General features: G+C 48.2%; 1 long non-coding RNA gene across 1 annotated transcript in view; it reads right to left on the bottom strand.

Moving 5' to 3' along the window:
- LOC134928686 (uncharacterized) overlaps positions 1–16427 on the bottom strand; it is a 94196-nt gene extending 77769 nt beyond the window's left edge. The window contains exon 1 of the long non-coding RNA XR_010177976.1: positions 16307–16427. This is a non-coding gene — a long non-coding RNA (uncharacterized LOC134928686). The remainder of the gene's footprint in view (positions 1–16306) is intronic.
- Positions 16428–20864: the final 4437 nt, after the last annotated feature.

The following is a 20864-nucleotide window of genomic DNA, read 5'->3' as shown; positions in this document are numbered from 1 at the left end:
CTGCTGGGAATACAGCTTGTGAATTATTTTCAATACTGCCTCCCTGTCGGAGGGAGACATTGGTACAGCAGACTACAGGAACCTGCGAGGGGGGAAACGCCTCGACATTCCAATCTGTACCCCTTGGATACTACTTGTAGGATCCAGGGGTCCTGTACGGTCCCAGCGTCATGCTGAGAACTTAGTAGAAGCGGCGAAGGGCTTCTATTCCTGGGAATGGGCTGCCTGCTGCAGTCTTCTTCCCTTTTCTCTATCCCTGGGCAGATATGACTCTTATAGGGACGAAAAGACTGAGGCTGAAAAGACGGTGTCTTTTTCTGCAGAGATGTGACTTAGGGTAAATAACGGTGGATTTTCCAGCAGTTGCCGTGGCCACCAGGTCCCATGGACCGACCCCAAATAACTCCTCCCCTTTATACGGCAATACATCTTTGTGCCGTTTGGAATCTGCATCACCTGACCACTGTCGTGTCCATAAACATCTTCTTGCAGATATGGACATCGCATTTACTCTTGATGCCAGAGTGCAATATCCCTCTGCGCATCTCGCATATATAGAAATGCATCCTTTAAATGCTCTATAGTCAATAAAATACTGTCCCTGTCAAGGGTATCAATATTTTTAGTCAGGGAATCCGACCAAGCCACCTCAGGTCTGCACATCCAGGCTGAGGCGATCGCTGGTCACAGTATAACACCAGCATGTGTGTGTATACTTTTTAGGATATTTTTCAGCCTCCTATTAGCTGGCTCCTTAAGTACGGTCCTATCTGTAGATGGTACCGCCACTTGTTCTGATAAGCGTGTGAGCGCCTTATCCACCCTGAGGGGTGTTTCCCAACGCGCCTTAACTTCTGGCGGGAAAAGGTATACCGCCAATAATTTTCTATCGGGGGAAACCCACGCATCATCACACACTTCATATAATTTATCTGATTCAGGAAAAACTACAGGTAGTTTTTTCACCTCACACATAATACCCTTTTTTGTGGTACTTGGAGTATCAGAAATATGTAACACCTCCTTCATTGCCCTTAACGTGTGGCCCTAAAGGAAAATACGTTTGTTTCTTCACCGTCGACACTGAAATCAGTGTCCTTGTCTGGGTCTGTGTCGACCGACTGAGGTAAATGGGCATTTTACAGCCCCTGACGGTGTTTGAGACGCCTGGACAGATACTAATTTGTTCGCCGGCCCTCTCATGTCGTCAACCGGCTTACAGCGTGTTGACATTATCACGTAATTCCATAAATAAGCCATCCATTCCGGTGTCGACTCCCTAGAGAGTGACATCACCATTACAGGCAATTTGCTCCGCCTCCTCACCAACATTTACCTCATACATGTCGACACACACGTACCGACATACAGCACACACATAGGGAATGCTCTGATAGAGGACAGGACCCACTAGCCCTTTGGGGAGACAGAGGGAGAGTTTGCCAGCACACACCAAAACGCTATAATTATCCAGGGACAACCTTTATATAAGTGTTCCTCCCTTATAGCATTTTAATATATGTACATATCGCCAAATCAGTGCCCCCCCTCTCTGTTTTAACCCTGTTTCTGTAGTGCAGTGCAGGGGAGAGCCTGGGAGCCTTCCCACCAGCATTTCTGTGAGGGAAAATGGCGCTGTGTGCTGAGGAGAATAGGCCCCGCCCCCTTTTCGGCGGGCTTCTTCTCCGGAGTTTTTGATATCTGGCAGGGGTTAAATACATCCATATAGCCTCAAGGGCTATATGTGATGTATTTTTCGCCATACAGGTATTATACATTGCTGCCCAGGGCGCCCCCCCCCCCAGCGCCCTGCACCCTCCGTGACTGCTGTGAGAAGTGTGCTGACAACAATGGCGCACAGCTGCAGTGCTGTGCGCTACCTGATGAAGACTGAAAGTCTTCTGCCGCCTGGTTCCGGACCTCTTCATCTTCAGCATCTGCAAGGGGGGTCGGCGGCGCGGCTCCGGGACGAACCCCAGGGCGAGCCCTGTGTTCCGACTCCCTCTGGAGCTAATGGTGTCCAGTAGCCTAAGAATCCAATCCATCCTGCACGCAGGTGAGTTGAAAATCTCTCCCCTAAGTCCCTCGATGCAGTGAGCCTGTTGCCAGCAGGACTCACTGAAAATAAAGAACCTAAAAACTTTTTCTAAGTAACTCTTTAAGAGAGCCACCTAGATTGCACCCTACTCGGACGGGCACAAAAACCTAACTGAGGCTTGGAGGAGGGTCATAGGGGGAGGAGCCAGTACACACCATGTGATCCTAAAAGCTTGCTTTTGTGCCCTGTCTCCTGCGGAGCCGCTATTCCCCATGGTCCTGACGGAGTCCCCAGCATCCACTAGGACGTTAGAGAAATAAGATTTTACTCACCGGTAAATCTATTTCTCGTAGTCCGTAGTGGATGCTGGGGACTCCGTAAGGACCATGGGGAATAGACGGGCTCCGCAGGAGACTGGGCACTCTAAGAAAGATTTAGTACTACTGGTGTGCACTGGCTCCTCCCTCTATGCCCCTCCTCCAGACCTCAGTTAAGGAAACTGTGCCCGGAAGAGCTGACATTACAAGGAAAGGATTTTGGAATCCAGGGTAAGACTCATACCAGCCACACCAATCACACCGTATAACTTGTGATAAACTTACCCAGTTAACAGTATGAACAAACAACAGAGCATCAACCAATGGATGCCAACATAACATAACCCTTTATTAAGCAATAACTATATACACGAATTGCAGAAAGTCCGCACTTGGGACGGGCGCCCAGCATCCACTACGGACTACGAGAAATATATTTACCGGTGAGTAAAATCTTATTTTCTCTAACGTCCTAGTGGATGCTGGGGACTCCGTAAGGACCATGGGGATTATACCAAAGCTCCCAAACGGGCGGGAGAGTGCGGATGACTCTGCAGCACCGAATGGGCAAACACAAGGTCCTCCTCAGCCAGGGTATCAAACTTGTAAAATTTTGCAAATGTGTTTGAACCCGACCAAGTAGCAGCTCGGCAAAGCTGTAATGCCGAGACCCCTCGGGCAGCCGCCCAAGAAGAGCCCACCTTCCTTGTGGAATGGGCTTTCACTGATTTTGGATGCGGCAATCCAGCCGCAGAATGAGCCTGCTGAATCGTGTTACAGATCCAGCGAGCAATAGTTTGCTTTGAAGCAGGAGCACCCAGTTTGTTGGATGCATACAGGATAAACAGCGAGTCAGTCTTCCTGACTCCAGCCGTTCTGGTTACATAAATCTTCAAAGCCCGGACTACGTCAAGCAACTTGGAATCCTCCAAGTCAGAAGTAGCCGCAGGCACCACAATAGGTTGGTTCAAATGAAAAGATAACACCACCTTTGGCAGAAATTGCGGACGAGTCCGCAATTCTGCCCTGTCCATCTGGAAAACCAGATAGGGGCTTTTACATGACAAAGCCGCCAATTCTGACACACGCCTAGCCGAAGCTAAGGCCGACAGCATGACCACTTTCCACGTGAGATACTTTAGCTCCACAGTCTTAAGTGGCTCAAACCAGTGGGATTTCAGGAAACCCAACACCACGTTAAGATCCCAAGGTGCCACTGGTGGCACAAAAGGGGGTTGAATATGCAGCACTCCCTTAACAAACGTCTGAACCTCAGGCAGTGAAGCCAGTTCTTTTTGAAAGAAAAATGGATAGGGCCGAAATCTGGACCTTTATGGACCCTAATTTTAGGCCCATAGTCACTCCTGACTGTAGGAAGTGCAGGAATCGACCCAGCTGGAATTCTTCTATAGGGCCTTCCTGGCCTCACACCAAGCAACATATTTTCGCCATAAACGATGATAATGCTTTGCTGTCACGTCCTTCCTAGCCTTTATCAGCGTAGGAATAACTTCATCCGGAATGGCTTTTTCCGCTAGGATCCGGCGTTCAACCGCCATGCCGTCAAACGCAGCCGCGGTAAGTCTTGGAACAGACAGGGCCCTTGTTGCAACAGGTCCTGTCTGAGAGGCAGAGGCCATGGGTCCTCTGTGAGCATTTCCTGCAGTTCCGGGTACCAAGTCCTTCTTGGCCAATCCGGAACAATGAGTATTGTTCTCACTCCTCTTTTTCTTACAATTCTCAGCATCTTTGGTATGAGAGGAAGAGGAGGAAACAAATAGACCGACTGGAACACCCACGGTGTTACTAGTGCGTTCACAGCTATCGCCTGAGGGTCCCTTGACCTGGCGCAATACCCTTTTAGCTTTTTGTTGAGGCGGGACGCCATCATGTCCACCTGTGGCAGTTCCCGTCGATTTGCAATCTGCGTGAAGACTTCTTGGTGAAGTCCCCACTCTCCCGGGTGGAGGTCGTGCCTGCTGAGGAAGTCTGCTTCCCAGTTGTCCACTCCCGGAATGAACACTGCTGACAGTGTGCTTATGTGATTCTCCGCCCAGCTAAGAATTCTGGTGGCTTCTACCATCGCCACCCTGCTCCTTGTGCCGCCTTGGCGGTTTACATGAGCCACTGCGGTGATATTGTCTGACTGGATCAGAACCGGTTGGTCGCGAAGCAGGGTCTCCGCTTGACTTAGGGCGTTGTATATGGCCCTTAGTTCCAGGACATTGATGTGAAGGCAAGTCTCCTGCCTTGACCACAGCCCTTGGAAATATCTTCCCTGTGTGACTGCCCCCCACTCTCGGAGGCTTGCATCCGTGGTCACCAGGACCCAGTCCTGAATGCAGAATCTGCGACCTTCGAGAAGGTGAGCACTCTGCAGTCACCACAGGAGAGACACCCTTGCTCTGGGGGATAGGGTGATTAACCGATGCATCCGAAGATGTGATCCGGACCACTTGTCCAGTAAGTCCCATTGGAAGGTATGGAACCTGCCGAAGGGAATGGCCTCGTATGATGCCACCCTCCTTCCCAGGACTCGAGTGCAGTGATGCACTGACACCTGTTTTAGTTTTAATAGATTCCTGACCAGTGTCACGAGCTCCTGAGCTCTCTCTATCGGGAGATAAACCTTTTTCTGGTCTGTGTCTAAGATCATGCCTAGGAGAGGCAGATGAGCTGTAAGAACCAACTGCGACTTTGGAATATATAGAATCCAGCCGTGTTGCCGTTTCACTTGCAACTGCTCTCTTGATCTCGCTTTTATGAGGAGATCGTCCAAGTACGTGATAATAGTGACACCTTGCTTCCGCAGGAGCACCATCATTTCCGCCATTACCTTGGTGAATATTCTCAAGGCCGTGGAGAGACCAAACGGCAACGTTTGAAATTGGTAATGACCATCCCGTACCGCAATTCTGAGGTACGCCTGATGAGGTGGATAAATGGGGACATGAAGGAATGCATCCTTTATGTCCCGAGTCACCATAAAATCTCCCCCTTTCAGGCTTGCAATAATCACTCTTAGCGATTCCATCTTGAACTTGAACCCTTTCAGGTATATGTTCAGGGATTTTAAATTCAATATGGGTCCGACCGAACCGTCTGGTTTCGGGACTACAACATGGTCGAATAATAACCCCCTCCTTGTTGAAGGAGGGGAACCCTGACCACCACCTGTTGAAGATACAATTTATGAATTGCAGTTAACACTGTTTCCCTCTCGTGGGGGGAAGCAGGCAGGGCCGTCGGTGAGGGGGCATCTTCTCAAAGTCCAGCTTGTATCCCTGAGACACAATATCTATTGCCCAGGGATCTAACAGGAAGTGAACCCACTTGTGGCTGAACTTACGAAGGCGTGCCCCCACCGGGCCTAGCTCCGCCTGTGGAGTCCCAGCGACATGCGGTGGATTTTTGTAGAGGCCGGGGAGGACTTCTCTTCCTGGGAACTAGCTGTGTTGTGCAGCTTCTTTCCTCTGCCCCCGCCTCTGGCAAGAAAGGACGCACCTCGGACTTTCTTGTTTCTTTATTCGAAAGGCTGCATTTGATAATGTTGTGCTTTCCTAGGCTGTGCAGGAATATAAGGCAAAATATCAGAATTACCAGCTATAGCTGTGGAGACCAGGTCCGAGAACCCTTCTGCACACAATCCTCAGCCTTCCACATGCCTCTTAAGTCGGCATCATCTGTCCATTGCATATTCTACAGGACACGTCAAGCAGAAATCGACATAGCTTTGACTCTAGGACCCAGTATACTCATGTCTCTTTGGGCATGTTTAATATATATATATATATATATATATATATATACCTATCACTTAAGACAGCATCTTTAATATATATATATCTCTATATATATATATATATATCTATATGCATACTAGGGACTCAATATCTGCTGATAAGGTACCTGTCCACGCTGCCACAGCGCTATAAACCCATGCCGACACAATCGCCGGTCTGAGTAGTATACTAGAATGTGCACACCTATCTGCAGGATCCCTGAGAATAGCTAGTGCTACCTTCTGTGCAAACGGGACACCCTAGGAGAAGATTCCCATCACATCCTGGCCCTAGTGGGGAAAGGATACTGCTTGAGAATTTTTTGTGGGAAGCTGCAGTCTCTTGTCTGGAGATTCCCGCTCTTTTTCCTCATGAGAGGGGGGAAATTTACCTCAGCTTTCTTCCCCTTAACATGTGTACCCTTGTGTCAGGGACAAATGAGTCATCAGTGATATGCAAATCATCTTTTATTACAATAATCATATATTGAATACCTTTCAGCCATCTTGGCTGTAACTTTGCATTATCGTAGTCGACACTGGAGTCAAACTCTGTGTCGATATCAGTGTTTATAATTTTGGATAGTGAGCATTGTGAGACTCTGAAGGTCTCTGTGACATAGGGACAGACAAGGGTAGATTTCCTGTCTGTTCTCTAATCTTTTGTGCAATAAATTCACCTCAGCTCTTACACATATCCAAACAAGTGTCGGCGTTGTCGACGGAGACACCCTCTCACACACATATTTGCTCTATCTCCTCCTTAGGGGAGCCTTTTACCTCAGACATGTCGACACACACGTACCGACACACCACACACACAGGGGATGCTCTATTTGAAGACAGTTCCCCCACAAGGCCCTTTGGAGAGACAGAGAGAGAGTATGCCAGCACACACCCCAGCGCTATATGACCCAGGAATCACACAGTAACTTAGTGTTAACCCAGTAGCTGCTGTATATATTGTTTTTACGCCAAATTTATGTGCCCCCCCTCTCTTTTTCACCCTCTCTATTGTGCAGGGGAGAGCCTGGGGAGCTTCCTCTCAGCGGATCTGTGGAGAGAAAATGGCGCTGGTGAGTGCTGAGGAAGAAGGCCCCGCCCCCTCAGCGGCGGTCTTCTCCCGCGATTTTGTGTAAAATTAATGGCGGGGGCTCATGCATATAACAGTGTCCAACTGTATATATGCTGCTTTTGCCAGGAGGTACTTAATTGCTGCCCAGGGCGCCCCCCCGCCCCCCCACCCCCCCCCCCTGCGCCCTGCACCCTACAGTGACCGGAGTGTGTGGGTGTAATGCGGGAGCAATGGCGCACAGCTGCAGTGCTGTGCGCTACCTCATGTGAAGACAGGAGTCTTCTGCCGCCGATTTCGATGTCTTCTTGCTTCTGCCGGCTTCTGTCTTCTGGCTCTGCGAGGGGGACGGCGGCGCGGCTCCGGGAACGGACGACAAGGTCAGGTCCTGTGTTCGAACCCTCTGGAGCTAATGGTGTCCAGTAGCCTAAGAAGCGCAACCTAGCCGCAGTTAGTAGGTTTGCTTCTCTCCCCTCAGTCCCTCGTAGCAGAGAGTCTGTTGCCAGCAGAAGCTCTCTGAAAATAAAAAACCTAACTAAAATACTTTCTTATTAGCAAGCTCAGGAGAGCCCACTAAAAGCACCCAGCTCTGGCCGGGCACAGATTCTAACTGAGGTCTGGAGGAGGGGCATAGAGGGAGGAGCCAGTGCACACCAGTTGTACTAAATCTTTCTTAGAGTTCCCAGTCTCCTGCGGAGTCCGTCTATTCCCCATGGTCCTTACGGAGTCCTCAGCATCCACTAGGATGTTAGAGAAAAAGGATTGTCCCATAAGAAAACATAGGGAAAAGACACAGAGTTCCTAGTGAACTTTTGTTAAGAGAAATCCAGAAACAATAAGTATCAGTCATGGGCACACTATTTGCTGCAAACCAGTAGCCGCGAATAGTGTGTAAGATGACAGAGGACAGATCTGTACTTTTTAGCTGACCATTTCATTAATAACCCCATTTTGTCATGAAATACATATGGAGAAGCTGCAGAAATAACAGCCTAATGAACAGAAATTTGGGGAATATATAGATCGTATTAACATGTTAATCATACCCAGCCTCCATAATTAACTTTTAATTTGCTATTTTGAAATTGTTGCATTCAACTATTTCAATCTCATCACATTTAAGTTAAAGGGAACGAACAACTGCTGTTTAGGATAAAATCACAGCAGCTCTCGTATACTTTATGTTTTTAGTAAACAATAGTAATGCAAAACTGTAGAAACTATCAATAATGCAGTTTTATTATAGTACAGGTTGAGTATCCCATATCCAAATATTCCGAAATATGGAATATTCCGAAATACGGACTTTTCTGAGTGAGAGTGAGATAGTGAAACCTTTGATTTTTGATGGCTCAATGTACACAAACTTTGTTTAATACACAGTTATTATAAATATTGTATTAAATGACCTTCAGGCTGTGTGTATAAGGTGTATATGAAACATAAATGAATTGTGTGAATGTACACACACTTTGTTTAATGCACAAAGTTATACAAAATATTGGCTAAAATGACCTTCAGGCTGTGTGTATAAGGTGTATATGTAACACAAATGCATTCTATGCTTAGACCTGGGTCCCATCACCATGATATCTCATTATGGTATGCAATTATTCCAAAATACGGAAAAATCCGATATCCAAAATACCTCTGGTCCCAAGCATTTTGGATAAGGGATACTCAACCTGTATTGTGTATTTCGGAATTTTCTTGGTATTGTAGAATAGAAAAAGTCTTGGGGGTAAGGGGGTCATTCAGACCCAATCGCACGCTGTAGTTTTTTTCAGCCACGCGATCGGGTCTGAACAGCGCATGCGTGCAGGCCGCAATACGCAGGCGCGTCATTGCCCGGTGACGGCCGTCGCCGGGCAGCAACAAGAAGTACAAAGAAAGGGTTCGCAGCGGCGAACGCAAGAAGATTGACAGGAAGAGGCCAGCCGGGGGTGTCAACTCACCGTTTTCTGGGAGTGACGAAGAAAACGCAGGTGTGTCTGGCCGTTTGCAGTGAGGGATCCTGACGTCAGCTCCAAGAATAATCATCGCAGCAGGTGAGTAAGTCTTGAGCTGTGCAGAGACTGCACAAACTTTTTGTTTGTGCAACTCTCTGCACAGCCGATCGCACCCCTGCACAGCTCTAACCCCCTCCCCTGTAGGCGGCGATTACCTAGTTGCAGCAGTGCAAAAAATAGCCTGCGTGTGACCAGGTCTGAATTAGGCCCCAAATGTAATAGCCTGCGAGCTGTCAGAGGTGCAGCATTTTGTGTGAGTCTGCCCGGTTTTTGAAGCAGCAATCATTTACAAGGCAAAACCAGGTTTTGCAGGCTATTACATTTGGCCCCTGTAGTTTACAGGATAAAAGTGTTAAAAGTCTCTAAACTACCATTAATCTAGCCCTAAACCTCCTTCTAAAGTTACCCTAACCAAGCCTTTACCCCTACACTGTGGCTTTCTCTCATCTTACAGAGACAAACTCAGTGCTTATACTGGCCTGTATAACTACACAGAGGTGATATTCAGTTATGGCACTGGGGGCAAAATGTATCAAGCATCAAATTTTCAATGCGATACATCCCGCCACTTACTGCATGCATATTGCATTTGTAAACGCCATATGCATGAAGATTTGTGATTATTTACACTATGGGCAGCTCTTCCGATAAGAGCTGTCTTTTCCCATGTGAGGACTTCCAGGTTTACAACACGGGAGTCCTAGGGGTATATTTACTAAAGTGCGCATTTACAAAAGTGGAGATGTTGCCCATAACAACCAATCAAATTTTGGCTAAATCTTCTAGAAGGTGCTAGATAAATGCTAAGTAGACTCTGATTGGTTGCTATGGGCAACATCTCCACATTTGAAAGCCTACACTTTAGTAAATATTGTACCCCCTACTGTGCATGCGCAGCAATTGGCCAGCTCAGGAACCACAGGGGACACTGGGAAGGATCCTGTAGGATTTTCTCTCTTGAATTTCTGCAAAAAGAAGCTTCTATAGGATGGTGTTGCCTATACGGTACAAGTTCCGGAAAGTTTCGCTTTCCGGGGCTTGATACATATGGGGAATACAGTGAAAACACATTTTGCATTAGTACATACCACCCTGGGTCTTACTCTTGTTATATTAGAGGGACATTCCTAGAGGGAAATGATGTTATTTCCTCAACCTCTAATACACACATTTTTTGACACAACATAGTAGTATATGAGTGCTTTGTAGTTTGTACAGTGTAAATTAGCACAATAAAATGAAAACAGAACTTGTGTGACAACTACATTTGAATACATTCTTTATAGAAAACACAATTTGTGCATTTAATATGGTAATATTTTATTCCCTGGCTGTCATGTCCTGGCACCTGGTTGATCATGCGCTGTCTGCAAGTGGGTGTAAGTGGGTACAATTGTCAGTGTCAATTTGTGTACTGTACATTATAAGAAAGAAAAGTATTTAAAATAAGAATTTACTCACCGGTAATTCTATTTCTCGTAGTCCGTAGTGGATGCTGGGAACTCCGTAAGGACCATGGGGAATAGCGGGCTCCGAAGGAGGCTGGGCACTCTAGAAAGATCTTAGACTACCTGGTGTGCACTGGCTCCTCCCACTATGACCCTCCTCCAAGCCTCAGTTAGGACACCGTGCCCGGACGAGCGTACACAATAAGGAAGGATTTTGAATCCCGGGTAAGACTCATACCAGCCACACCAATCACACCGTATAACTCGTGATATGAAACCCAGTTAACAGTATGAAACAACCGAGCCTCTCAACAGATGGCTCAACAATAACCCGATTTAGTTAACAATAACTACGTACAAGTATTGCAGATACACCGCACTTGGGACGGGCGCCGAGCATCCACTACGGACTACGAGAAATAGAATTACCGGTGAGTAAATTCTTATTTTCTCTGACGTCCTAGTGGATGCTGGGAACTCCGTAAGGACCATGGGGATTATACCAAAGCTCCCAAACGGGCGGGAGAGTGCGGATGACTCTGCAACACCGAATGAGAGAACTCCAGGTCCTCCTCAGCCAGGGTATCAAATTTATAGAATTTTGCAAACGTGTTTGCCCCTGACCAAGTAGCAGCTCGGCAAAGTTGTAAAGCCGAGACCCCTCGGGCAGCCGCCCAAGATGAGCCCACCTTCCTTGTGGAATGGGCATTGACAGATTTTGGCTGTGGCAGGCCTGCCACAGAATGTGCAAGCTGAATTGTACTACAAATCCAACGAGCAATAGTCTGCGTAGAAGCAGGAGCACCCAGCTTGTTGGGTGCATATAGGATAAACAGCGAGTCAGATTTTCTGACTCCAGCCGTCCTGGAAACATATATTTTCAGGGCCCTGACCACGTCTAACAACTTGGAGCCCTCCAAGTCCCTAGTAGCCGCAGGCACCACAATAGGCTGGTTCAGGTGAAACGCTGACACCACCTTAGGGAGAAACTGGGGACGAGTCCTCAATTCTGCCCTATCCATATGGAAAATCAGATAAGGGCTTTTACAGGACAAAGCCTCCAATGACCACCTTCCACGTGAGATATTTCAGATCCACGGTTTTTAGTGGTTCAAACCAATGTGATTTTAAGAAACTCAACACCACGTTGAGATCCCAAGGTGCCACAGGGGGCACAAACGGGGGCTGAATATGCAGCACTCCCTTTACAAAAGTCTGAACTTCAGGTACTGAAGCTAGTTCTTTTTGAAAGAAAATCGACAGAGCCGAGATCTGTACCTTAATGGAGCCCAGTTTTAGGCCCATATTCACTCCTGCTTGCAGGAAATGCAGAAATCGACCTAGTTGAAATTCCTCTGTTGGGGCCTTTTCGGCCTCACACCATGCAACATACTTCCGCCATATGCGGTGATAATGATTTGCTGTAACCTCTTTCCTAGCTTTAATAAGCGTAGGAATGACTTCCTCCGGAATGCCCTTTTCCTTCAGGATCCGGCGTTCAACCGCCATGCCGTCAAACGCAGCCGCGGTAAGTTTTGGAACAGACAGGGCCCCTGCTGCCGCAGGTCCTGTCTGAGCGGCAGAGGCCATGGGTCCTCTGATATAATTTTTTGAAGTTCTGGGTACCAAGCTCTTCTTGGCCAATCCGGAACCACGAGTATCGTTCTTATTCCTCGTCTTCTTATTATTATTCTCAATACCTTTGGTATGAGGGGCAGAGGAGGGAACACATAAAACGACTGGTACACCCACGGTGTTACCAGAGCGTCCACAACTATCGCCTGAGGGTCCCTTGACCTGGCGCAATATCTTTTATAGCTTTTTGTTGAGGCGGGACGCCATCATGTCCACCTGTGGCCTTTCCCAAAGGTGTACAATCCTTTGGAAGACTTCTGGATGAAGTCCCCACTCTCCCGGGTGGAGGTCGTGTCTGCTGAGAAGATCAGCTTCCCAGTTGTCCACTCCGGGAATGAACACTGTTGACAGTGCTAACACATGATTTTCCGCCCATCGGAGAATCCTTGTGGCTTTTGCCATCGCCATCCTGCTTCTTGTGTCGCCCTGTTGGTTTACATGGGCGACCGCCGTGATGTTGTCTGATTGGATCAGTACCGGCTGGTTTTGAAGCAGAGGTCTTGCCTGTGTAGAGAAGTCACCTGACTTGACCAAAGTCCTTGGAATTTTCTTCCCTGTGTTACTGCCCCCAGCCTCAAAGGCTGGCCTCCATGGTCACTAGGACCTAGCCCAGTATGTCGAACCTGCGGCCCTCCTTAAGATGGGCACTCTGCAGCCACCATTTTAGAGATACCCTGGTCCTTGGAGACAGGGTTATCAGCCGATGCATTTGAAGATGCGATCCGGACCACTTGTCCAACAGGTCCCACTGAAAAATTCTTGCATGGAACCTGCCGAATGGGAATGCTTCGTAGGAAGCTACCATTATTCCCAGGATTCGCGTGCAATGATGCACCGATACCTGTTTTGGCTTCAGGAGGTCTCTGACTAGAGATGACAGCTCCTTGGCTTTCTCCTCCCGGAGAAACACTTATTTCTGGTCTGTGTCCAGAACCATCCCCAGGAACAGTAGACGTGTCATAGGAACCAGCTGTGACTTTGGACTGTTTAGAATCCAACTCTGCTGTTGTAGCACTTTCCAAAATAGTGCTACCCCGACTAGCAACTGCTCCTTGGACCTCGCCCTTATAAGGAGATTGTCCAAGTACGGGATAATTAAAAACTCCCTTTTCGAAGGAGTATCATCATTTCGGCCATTACCCCGGTAAACACCCTCGGTGCCTTGTACAGTCCTGTCTGGACTTGGTAATGGTAATCCTGTACCACAAATCTGAGGTACTTCTGGCGAGGATGGTAAATGGGGACATGCAGGTAAGCATCCTTGATGTCCTGGGATACCATGTAATCCCCCTCGTCCAGGCTTGCAATAACCGCCCCGAGCGATTCCATCTTGAACTTGAATTTTTTTATGTATGTGTTCAAGGATTTTAATATAAATGGGTCACACCGAACCATGCGGTTTCGGTACCCCAACCCGTGTAAAATAGTAACCCCGTCCTTGTTGAAGTAGGGGCACTTGAGTATTACCTGTTGGGAATACTGCTTATTAATTGCCTTTAGTACAGCCTCCCTGCCTGAGGGAGTTGTCGGCAAGCCATAATCTAGGAAACGGCTGGGGGGAGATATCTCGAATTCCAGCTTGTACCCCTGACATACTTCTTGAAAGAAACAGGGATCCACCTGTGAGCGAGCCCACTTATCTCTGAAATTTTTTAGACGGCCCCCCACCGTACCTGGCTACACCTGTGGAGCCCACGCGTCATGCTGTGGGCTCAGAGGAAGCGAGAGAAGAATTTTGAATCTGGGAGCAGGCTGACTGGTGCAGCTTTTTCCGTCTTCCCTTGTCTCTGTACAGAAGGGAAACGCCTTTGACCCGCTTGCTTTTCTGAAGCCGAAGGGACTGTACCTGATACAGTGCTTTCTTAGTCTGTGAGGAAACCTGAGGTAAAAATATTTCTTCCCAGCTGTGGCTGTGGATACGAGGTTCCAGAGACCATCCCCAAATAATTCCTCACCCTTATAAGGCAGAATCCTTTTAAAGTCAGCATCACCTGTCCCGTGACAGGTCTCTAATACCCTCCTGACAGAATGGACATTACATTCATTTTGGATGCCAGCCGGCAAAATATCCCTCTGTGCATCCCTCATATATAAGACGACGTCTTTAATATGTTCTCATGTTTGACAGGGTCACCGACCACTCTGCAGCAGCACGATCTGCAGGTCTCCGTCTAGTACCTGAGTGTGTAAATACAGACTTCAGGATATCCTCCTGTCTTTTATCAACAGGTACCTTCAAAGTGGCCGTTCCTAAAACGGCAGTGCCACCTTTTTTGACAACCGTGTGAGCGCCTTATCCACCCTAGGGGATATCTCCCAGCGTAACTTATCCTCCTGGCGGGAAAGGGTACGCCATCAGTAACTTTTTAGAAATTACCAGTTTCTAAACGGGGGAACCCACGCTTTTCACACACTTCATTTATTCATCTGATGGGGGAACAAAACACTGCCTGTTTTTTCTCCCCAAACCTAAAAACCCATTTATAGAGGTGCTTGGGTTAATGTCAGAAATGTGTAACACATTTTTTATTGCCGGGATCAAGTCACGGATGTTCCTAGTGGATTGTGTATATGTCTCAACCTTGTCGACCCTGGAGTCAGACTCCGTGTCGACATCTGTGTCTGCCATCTGAGAGAGCGGGCGTTTTTGATCCCCTGATGGCCTTTGAGACGCCTGGGCAGGCGCGGGCTGAGAAGCCGGCTGTCCCACAGCTGTTACGTCATCCATCCTTTTATGTAAGGAGTTGACACTGTCGATTAATACCTTCCATCCACTCTGGTGTCGGCCCCACAGGGGGCTACATCACATATATCGGCCTCTGCTCCGTCACCATATAAGCCTCCTCATTCAACATGTCGACACAGCCGTACCGACACACCGCAGACACACAGGGAATGCTCTAAACGAGGACAGGACCCACAAAAGCCCTTTGGGGGGACAGAGTGAGAGTATGCCAGCACACACCAGAGCGCTATATAATGCAGGGACTAACTGAGTTATGTCCCCTATAGCTGCTTTTTTTATATAATGTATACTGCGCCTAAATTAAATGCCCCCCCTCTCTTTTTTAACCCTTTTCTGTGTTGTAAACTGCAGGGGAGAGCTAGGGAGCTTCCCTCCAACGGAGCTGTGAGGGAAAATGGCGCCAGTGTGCTTGAGGGAGATAGCTCCGCCCCTTTTCTGCGGCCTATTCTCCCGCTTTTTTATGGAATCTGGCAGGGGTATTTACCTCATATATAGCCCCTGGGGCTATATATTGAGGTATTTTTGCCAGCCAAGGTGTTTTTATTGCTGCCTCAGGGCGCCCCCCCCCAGCGCCCTGCACCCTCAGTGACCGGAGTGTGAAGTGTGTGAGAGGAGCAATGGCGCACAGCTGCAGTGCTGTGCGCTACCTTGGTGAAGACTGAGTCTTCATGCCGCCGATTTTCCGGACCATCTTCTTGCTTCTGGCTCTGTAAGGGGGACGGCGGCGCGGCTCCGGGACCGAACACCAAGGACTGGGCCTGCGGTCGATCCCTCTGGAGCTAATGGTGTCCAGTAGCCTAAGAAGCCCAATCCGGCTGCAAGCAGGCGAGTTCGCTTCTTCTCCCCTTAGTCCCTCGCTGCAGTGAGCCTGTTGCCAGCAGGTCTCACTGAAAATAAAAAAACCTAAGTCTATTTCTTTCTAAGAGCTCAGGAGAGCCCCTAGTGTGCATCCAACCTCGGCCGGGCACAAAATCTAACTGAGGCTTGGAGGAGGGTCATAGTGGGAGGAGCCAGTGCACACCAGGTAGTCTAAGATCTTTCTAGAGTGCCCAGCCTCCTTCAGAGCCCGCTATTCCCCATGGTCCTTACGGAGTTCCCAGCATCCACTAGGACGTCAGAGAAAATACAATAGGAATTTATGCTCATGTCCACTGATTGTGTATGGGCAGGGTCGGTGCTTCTACTAGGCAGCTGCCTGGTGGTGCCACTGAAGATACATAGCAGAAACATTAAGGACGTTTCTCCTCTTATTCTGCTTACCTTTCACCCCTGCTCTGGTGATAACTTCTCTCAGCAGTAATATATACCTAGTGCAGCCATGTGGCGCTACACTGCTCCCCTCCTCGGCTTCCTGCTCAGTGCCCACAGTCATGCAGAGAAGAAGCCCCGCCGAGAAGAAGCCCCGCCCCCCTCCTCAGAACGAGGAGCTGCTAACACTAGTGCTGAACTGAGATGGAGCCCTGCAGTGCCGAGATAATGGGAGCGTTCTTCATAAAAATCATATATCCTGCTATAAAAGGATAAGGGATCCTAATATACTTCTTTCTGTTCTCTTTATGCTGTACTAGGAGTCTTTATTCAGTAAAGTGTATAGGGAACCCGCGTTATAACAGAGTATATTTTAAATGAAAACAATTGCTTAGTATTACATTACATTTGGGTCCCCTGTGTAGTGTGTACCAGAATGAAGGTGACCACACAGAGAGAAAAAAATCTTTAATATGCAATGTAACTGGTATTACATATTAAAGATTGTGGGCGGGATGTACTAATGTACATCGCCGCCCATCGCCACCCTGCGCCACGATGCTGATCGCATATGTACTAACATATGCGATCAGCATTGCGGAGGACAGCTCTTCCGATAAGAGCTGACCTCCGCGATGCGCAGCGGCAGCCTGAGTTCCGGGAGTCAGTCTGCGCATGCGCGGGGTGACGGGGGCGACCGCAGAGCATGCTGGGAGGGATCCGATCGGATCCCTCACACAGCGCCGCGGAGAGAAGCCCATAGGCTTCTATGGACTATCGCCAGCTAAAGCTGGCATACCCTGCCGCGGCGCTGACCTGCCGGACGGGGGTTAGTACATCAGGAAAATGCGGTAAACAGGGAGTTTACCGCATTTTCCGCTTAGTACATCCGGCCCAGTATGTGTGCCCCATCTTCTCTCTTTTCTAGAACCCAAAGTGTAATAATAGCAGTAAGCGTTTCTTTCATGTACAATAGCTCATTCTGATAACAAAAAATGTTTTAAGTATTTTTACCTTCTTTAAAATATCCCACCTCCTCCCTTTTATACGCACCTTTGTTGCTGGCGCAATAGTCCTCCTCTCCTGGTGGTCTTTCCCATTTCTGTGATAAGAATCATGGAGGGGGGAGGGGTTCCTGCTCTTCCTGTCAAGGAGTAGACAGGACACCACTGGCAATTATAATATAGAATAGTGAGAAACGTGTGTATTTTTTTACAAATGTGTTATTTATTTAATTTTAATTGTATCTGCACCATCCAGTGCAGTGTGGCTGTGTGACCTGCCAATGCCAGGTCACGCAAATGTAGAAGAGACCCAAACTTGGCAGCAATGTGTTAAGTGTCAGCTTACAGCCGCCACCTATTTTCTTTGCAAATTGTGTCACTCATTTATTTTCTACTCCCATGATGCTAATAGTCTTATAGCTGCATATTAGTAAATATGTCTGCTAGAATAAAAAGCTAAAACTTTAAGGGCCTGATTTACCAAAGGTTCTTATTACCAGTGGCATATTGTGTTTAGTATCGCAGTGATACTTATGAATATGTCGTTGGTATTTAGCATTACTTACCTCCAGTGTCGGACTGGGGCATGTAGGGCCCTCCGGGGGAATGCAGTGGTAGGGGCCTATGTTTAGGGGTGTGGCCTGCCACCTCATTGGCTTGACTAACCAATACAGAGTGCAATATCTGGGCCCATTTATAAATATATAAATTAAATTCAGCTGCTGCATGCATGATAATGAGCCAGATTAATAACAGATTAATAACAGCAATGCACTGTAGATAATACAACCATAGTCCAGTATAAGGTAACATGTGTATAATGTATAATTCAAGTGCACAGTCTAGAACTTGATTCTTAGAGCAGGAGGTGGGCCCCCAGGCAGTGGGGCCCACCGGTGGTTTCCCCTGTACCCCTGTGGGCCAGTCCAAGCCTGTTTATCTCGCTAGCGAGGTCAAGCGGTGTCCCCCTCTTCAGTGGCGTCCTGAGTACTGAAAGGAGGACATAACCCCTGTAGTTTAAAAAACTAAGAAATCACATGTACAGAAGTATTCACAGCCTTTGCCCAATACTTTGTTGATGCATCTTTGGCAGCAATTACAGCCTTAAGTGTTTTTGAATATGCCACAAGCTTGGCACATCTATCTTTGGGCAGTGTCGCCCATTCCTCTTTGCAGCACCTCTCAAGCTCTATCAGGTTGTATGGGAAACGTTGGTATACAGCTGGATTAAAGTCTGGGCTCTGGCTGGGCCACTTAAGGACATTCACAAAGTTGTCCTGAAGCCACTCCTTTGATATCTTGGCTGTATGCTTAGGGTCCCCCCAGTCTGAGGTCAAGAGCGCTTTGGAGCAGGTTTTCATCCAGGATGTCTCTACATTGCTGCATTAATCTTTCCCTCTATCCTGACTAGTCTCCCAGTTCCTGCCACTGAAAAACATCCCCACAGCATGATGCTGCCACCACCATGCTTCACCGTAGGGATGGTATTGTCCTGGTGATGAGCGGTGCCTGGTTTCCTCCAAACATGACACATGGCATTCACGTCAAAAAGTTCAATCTTTGTCTCATCAGACCAGAGAATTTTGTTTCTCATGGTCTGAGAGTCTTTCAGGTGCATTTTGGCAAAAAACTCCATGGAGTGGCTTCCGACTGGCCACTACCATACAGGCCTGATTGATGAATTGCTGCAGAGATGGTTGTCCTTCTGGAAGGTTCTCCTCTCTCCACAGAGGAATGCTGTAGCTCTGACAGAGTGACCATCGGGTTCTTGGTCACCTCTCTGACTAGGGCCCTTGGCCCTCGATCACTAAGTTTAGACGGCCGGCCAGCTCTAGGAAGAGTCCTGGTGATTCCAAACTTCTTCCATTTACAGATGATGGAGGTCACTGTGCTCAATGGGACCTTCAAAGCAGCACATATTTCTCTATCGTCCTAGTGGATGCTGGGGTTCCTGAAAGGACCATGGGGAATAGCGGCTCCGCAGGAGACAGGGCACAAAAAGTAAAGCTTTAGGATCAGGTGGTGTGCACTGGCTCCTCCCCCCATGACCCTCCTCCAAGCCTCAGTTAGGTTTTTGTGCCCGGCCGAGAAGGGTGCAATCTAGGTGGCTCTCCTAAAGAGCTGCTTAGAAAAGTTTAGCTTAGGTTTTTTATTTTACAGTGAGTCCTGCTGGCAACAGGATCACTGCATCGAGGGACTTAGGGGAGAAGAAGTGAACTCACCTGCGTGCAGGATGGATTGGCTTCTTTGGCTACTGGACATTAGCTCCAGAGGGACGATCACAGGTACAGCCTGGATGGTCACCGGAGCCTCGCCGCCGGCCCCCTTGCAGATGCTGAAAAGAGAAGAAGGTCCAGAATCGGCGGCAGAAGACTCCTCAGTCTTCTTAAGGTAGCGCACAGCACTGCAGCTGTGCGCCATTGCTCTCAGCACACTTCACACGGCAGTCACTGAGGGTGCAGGGCGCTGGGGGGGGGGCGCCCTGGGCAGCAATGAAAATCCTTTTTTTGGCAAAAAATACCTCACATATAGCCTCCGGGGCTATATGGAGATATTTAACCCCTGCCAGAATCCATTTTTAAGCGGGAGAGGAGCCCGCCGAAAAGGGGGCGGGGCCTACCTCCTCAGCACACAGCGCCATTTCCTCACACAGTTCCGCTGATCAGGAAGGCTCCCAGGCTCTCCCCTGCACTGCACTACAGAAACAGGGTTAAATCAAGAGAGGGGGGGCAAAATTTGGCGAAATTGTGATTTTATAAAAGCAGCTATAAGGGAGCACTTATTATAAGGCTATCCCTGTAAAATATAGCGCTTTGGTGTGTGCTGGCAAACTCTCCCTCTGTCTCCCCAAGGGGCTAGTGGGGTCCTGTCCTCTATCAGAGCATTCCCTGTGTGTGTGTGCTATATGTCGGTACGTGTGTGTCGACATGTATGAGGACGATGTTGGTGAGGAGGCGGAGCAAATTGCCTGTAATGGTGATGTCACTCTCTAGGGAGTCGACACCGGAATGGATGGCTTATTTATGGAATTACGTGATAATGTCAACACGCTGCAAGGTCGGTTGGCGACATGAGACGGCTGGCAAACAAATTAGTACCTGTCCAGGCGTCTCAAACACCGTCAGGGGCGTTAAAACGTCCTTTTACCTCAGTCGGTCGACAGACACAGACACGGACACTGATTTCAGTGTCGACGGTGAAGAAACAAACGTATTTCCCTTTAGGGCCACACGTTACTTGTTAAGGGCAATGAAGGAGGTGTTACATATTTCTGATACTACAAGTACCACAAAAGAGGGTATTATGTGGGATGTGAAAAAACTACCTGTAGTTTTTCCTGAATCAGATAAATTAAATGAAGTGTGTGATGATGCGTGGGTTCCCCCCGATAGAAAATTATTGGCGGTATACCCTTTCCCGCCAGAAGTTAGGGCGCGGTGGGAAACACCCCTTAGGGTGGATAAGGCGCTCACACGCTTATCAAAACAAGTGGCGGTACCGTCTATAGATAGGGCCGTCCTCAAGGAGCCAGCTGACAGGAGGCTGGAAAATATCATAAAAAGTAT

Source organism: Pseudophryne corroboree, chromosome 1 (assembly GCF_028390025.1).
Source record: "Pseudophryne corroboree isolate aPseCor3 chromosome 1, aPseCor3.hap2, whole genome shotgun sequence".
NCBI lineage: Eukaryota > Metazoa > Chordata > Amphibia > Anura > Myobatrachidae > Pseudophryne > Pseudophryne corroboree.
Note: the sequence above shows the minus strand (reverse complement) of the source record. Positions and strands in the feature narration are given on the sequence as shown.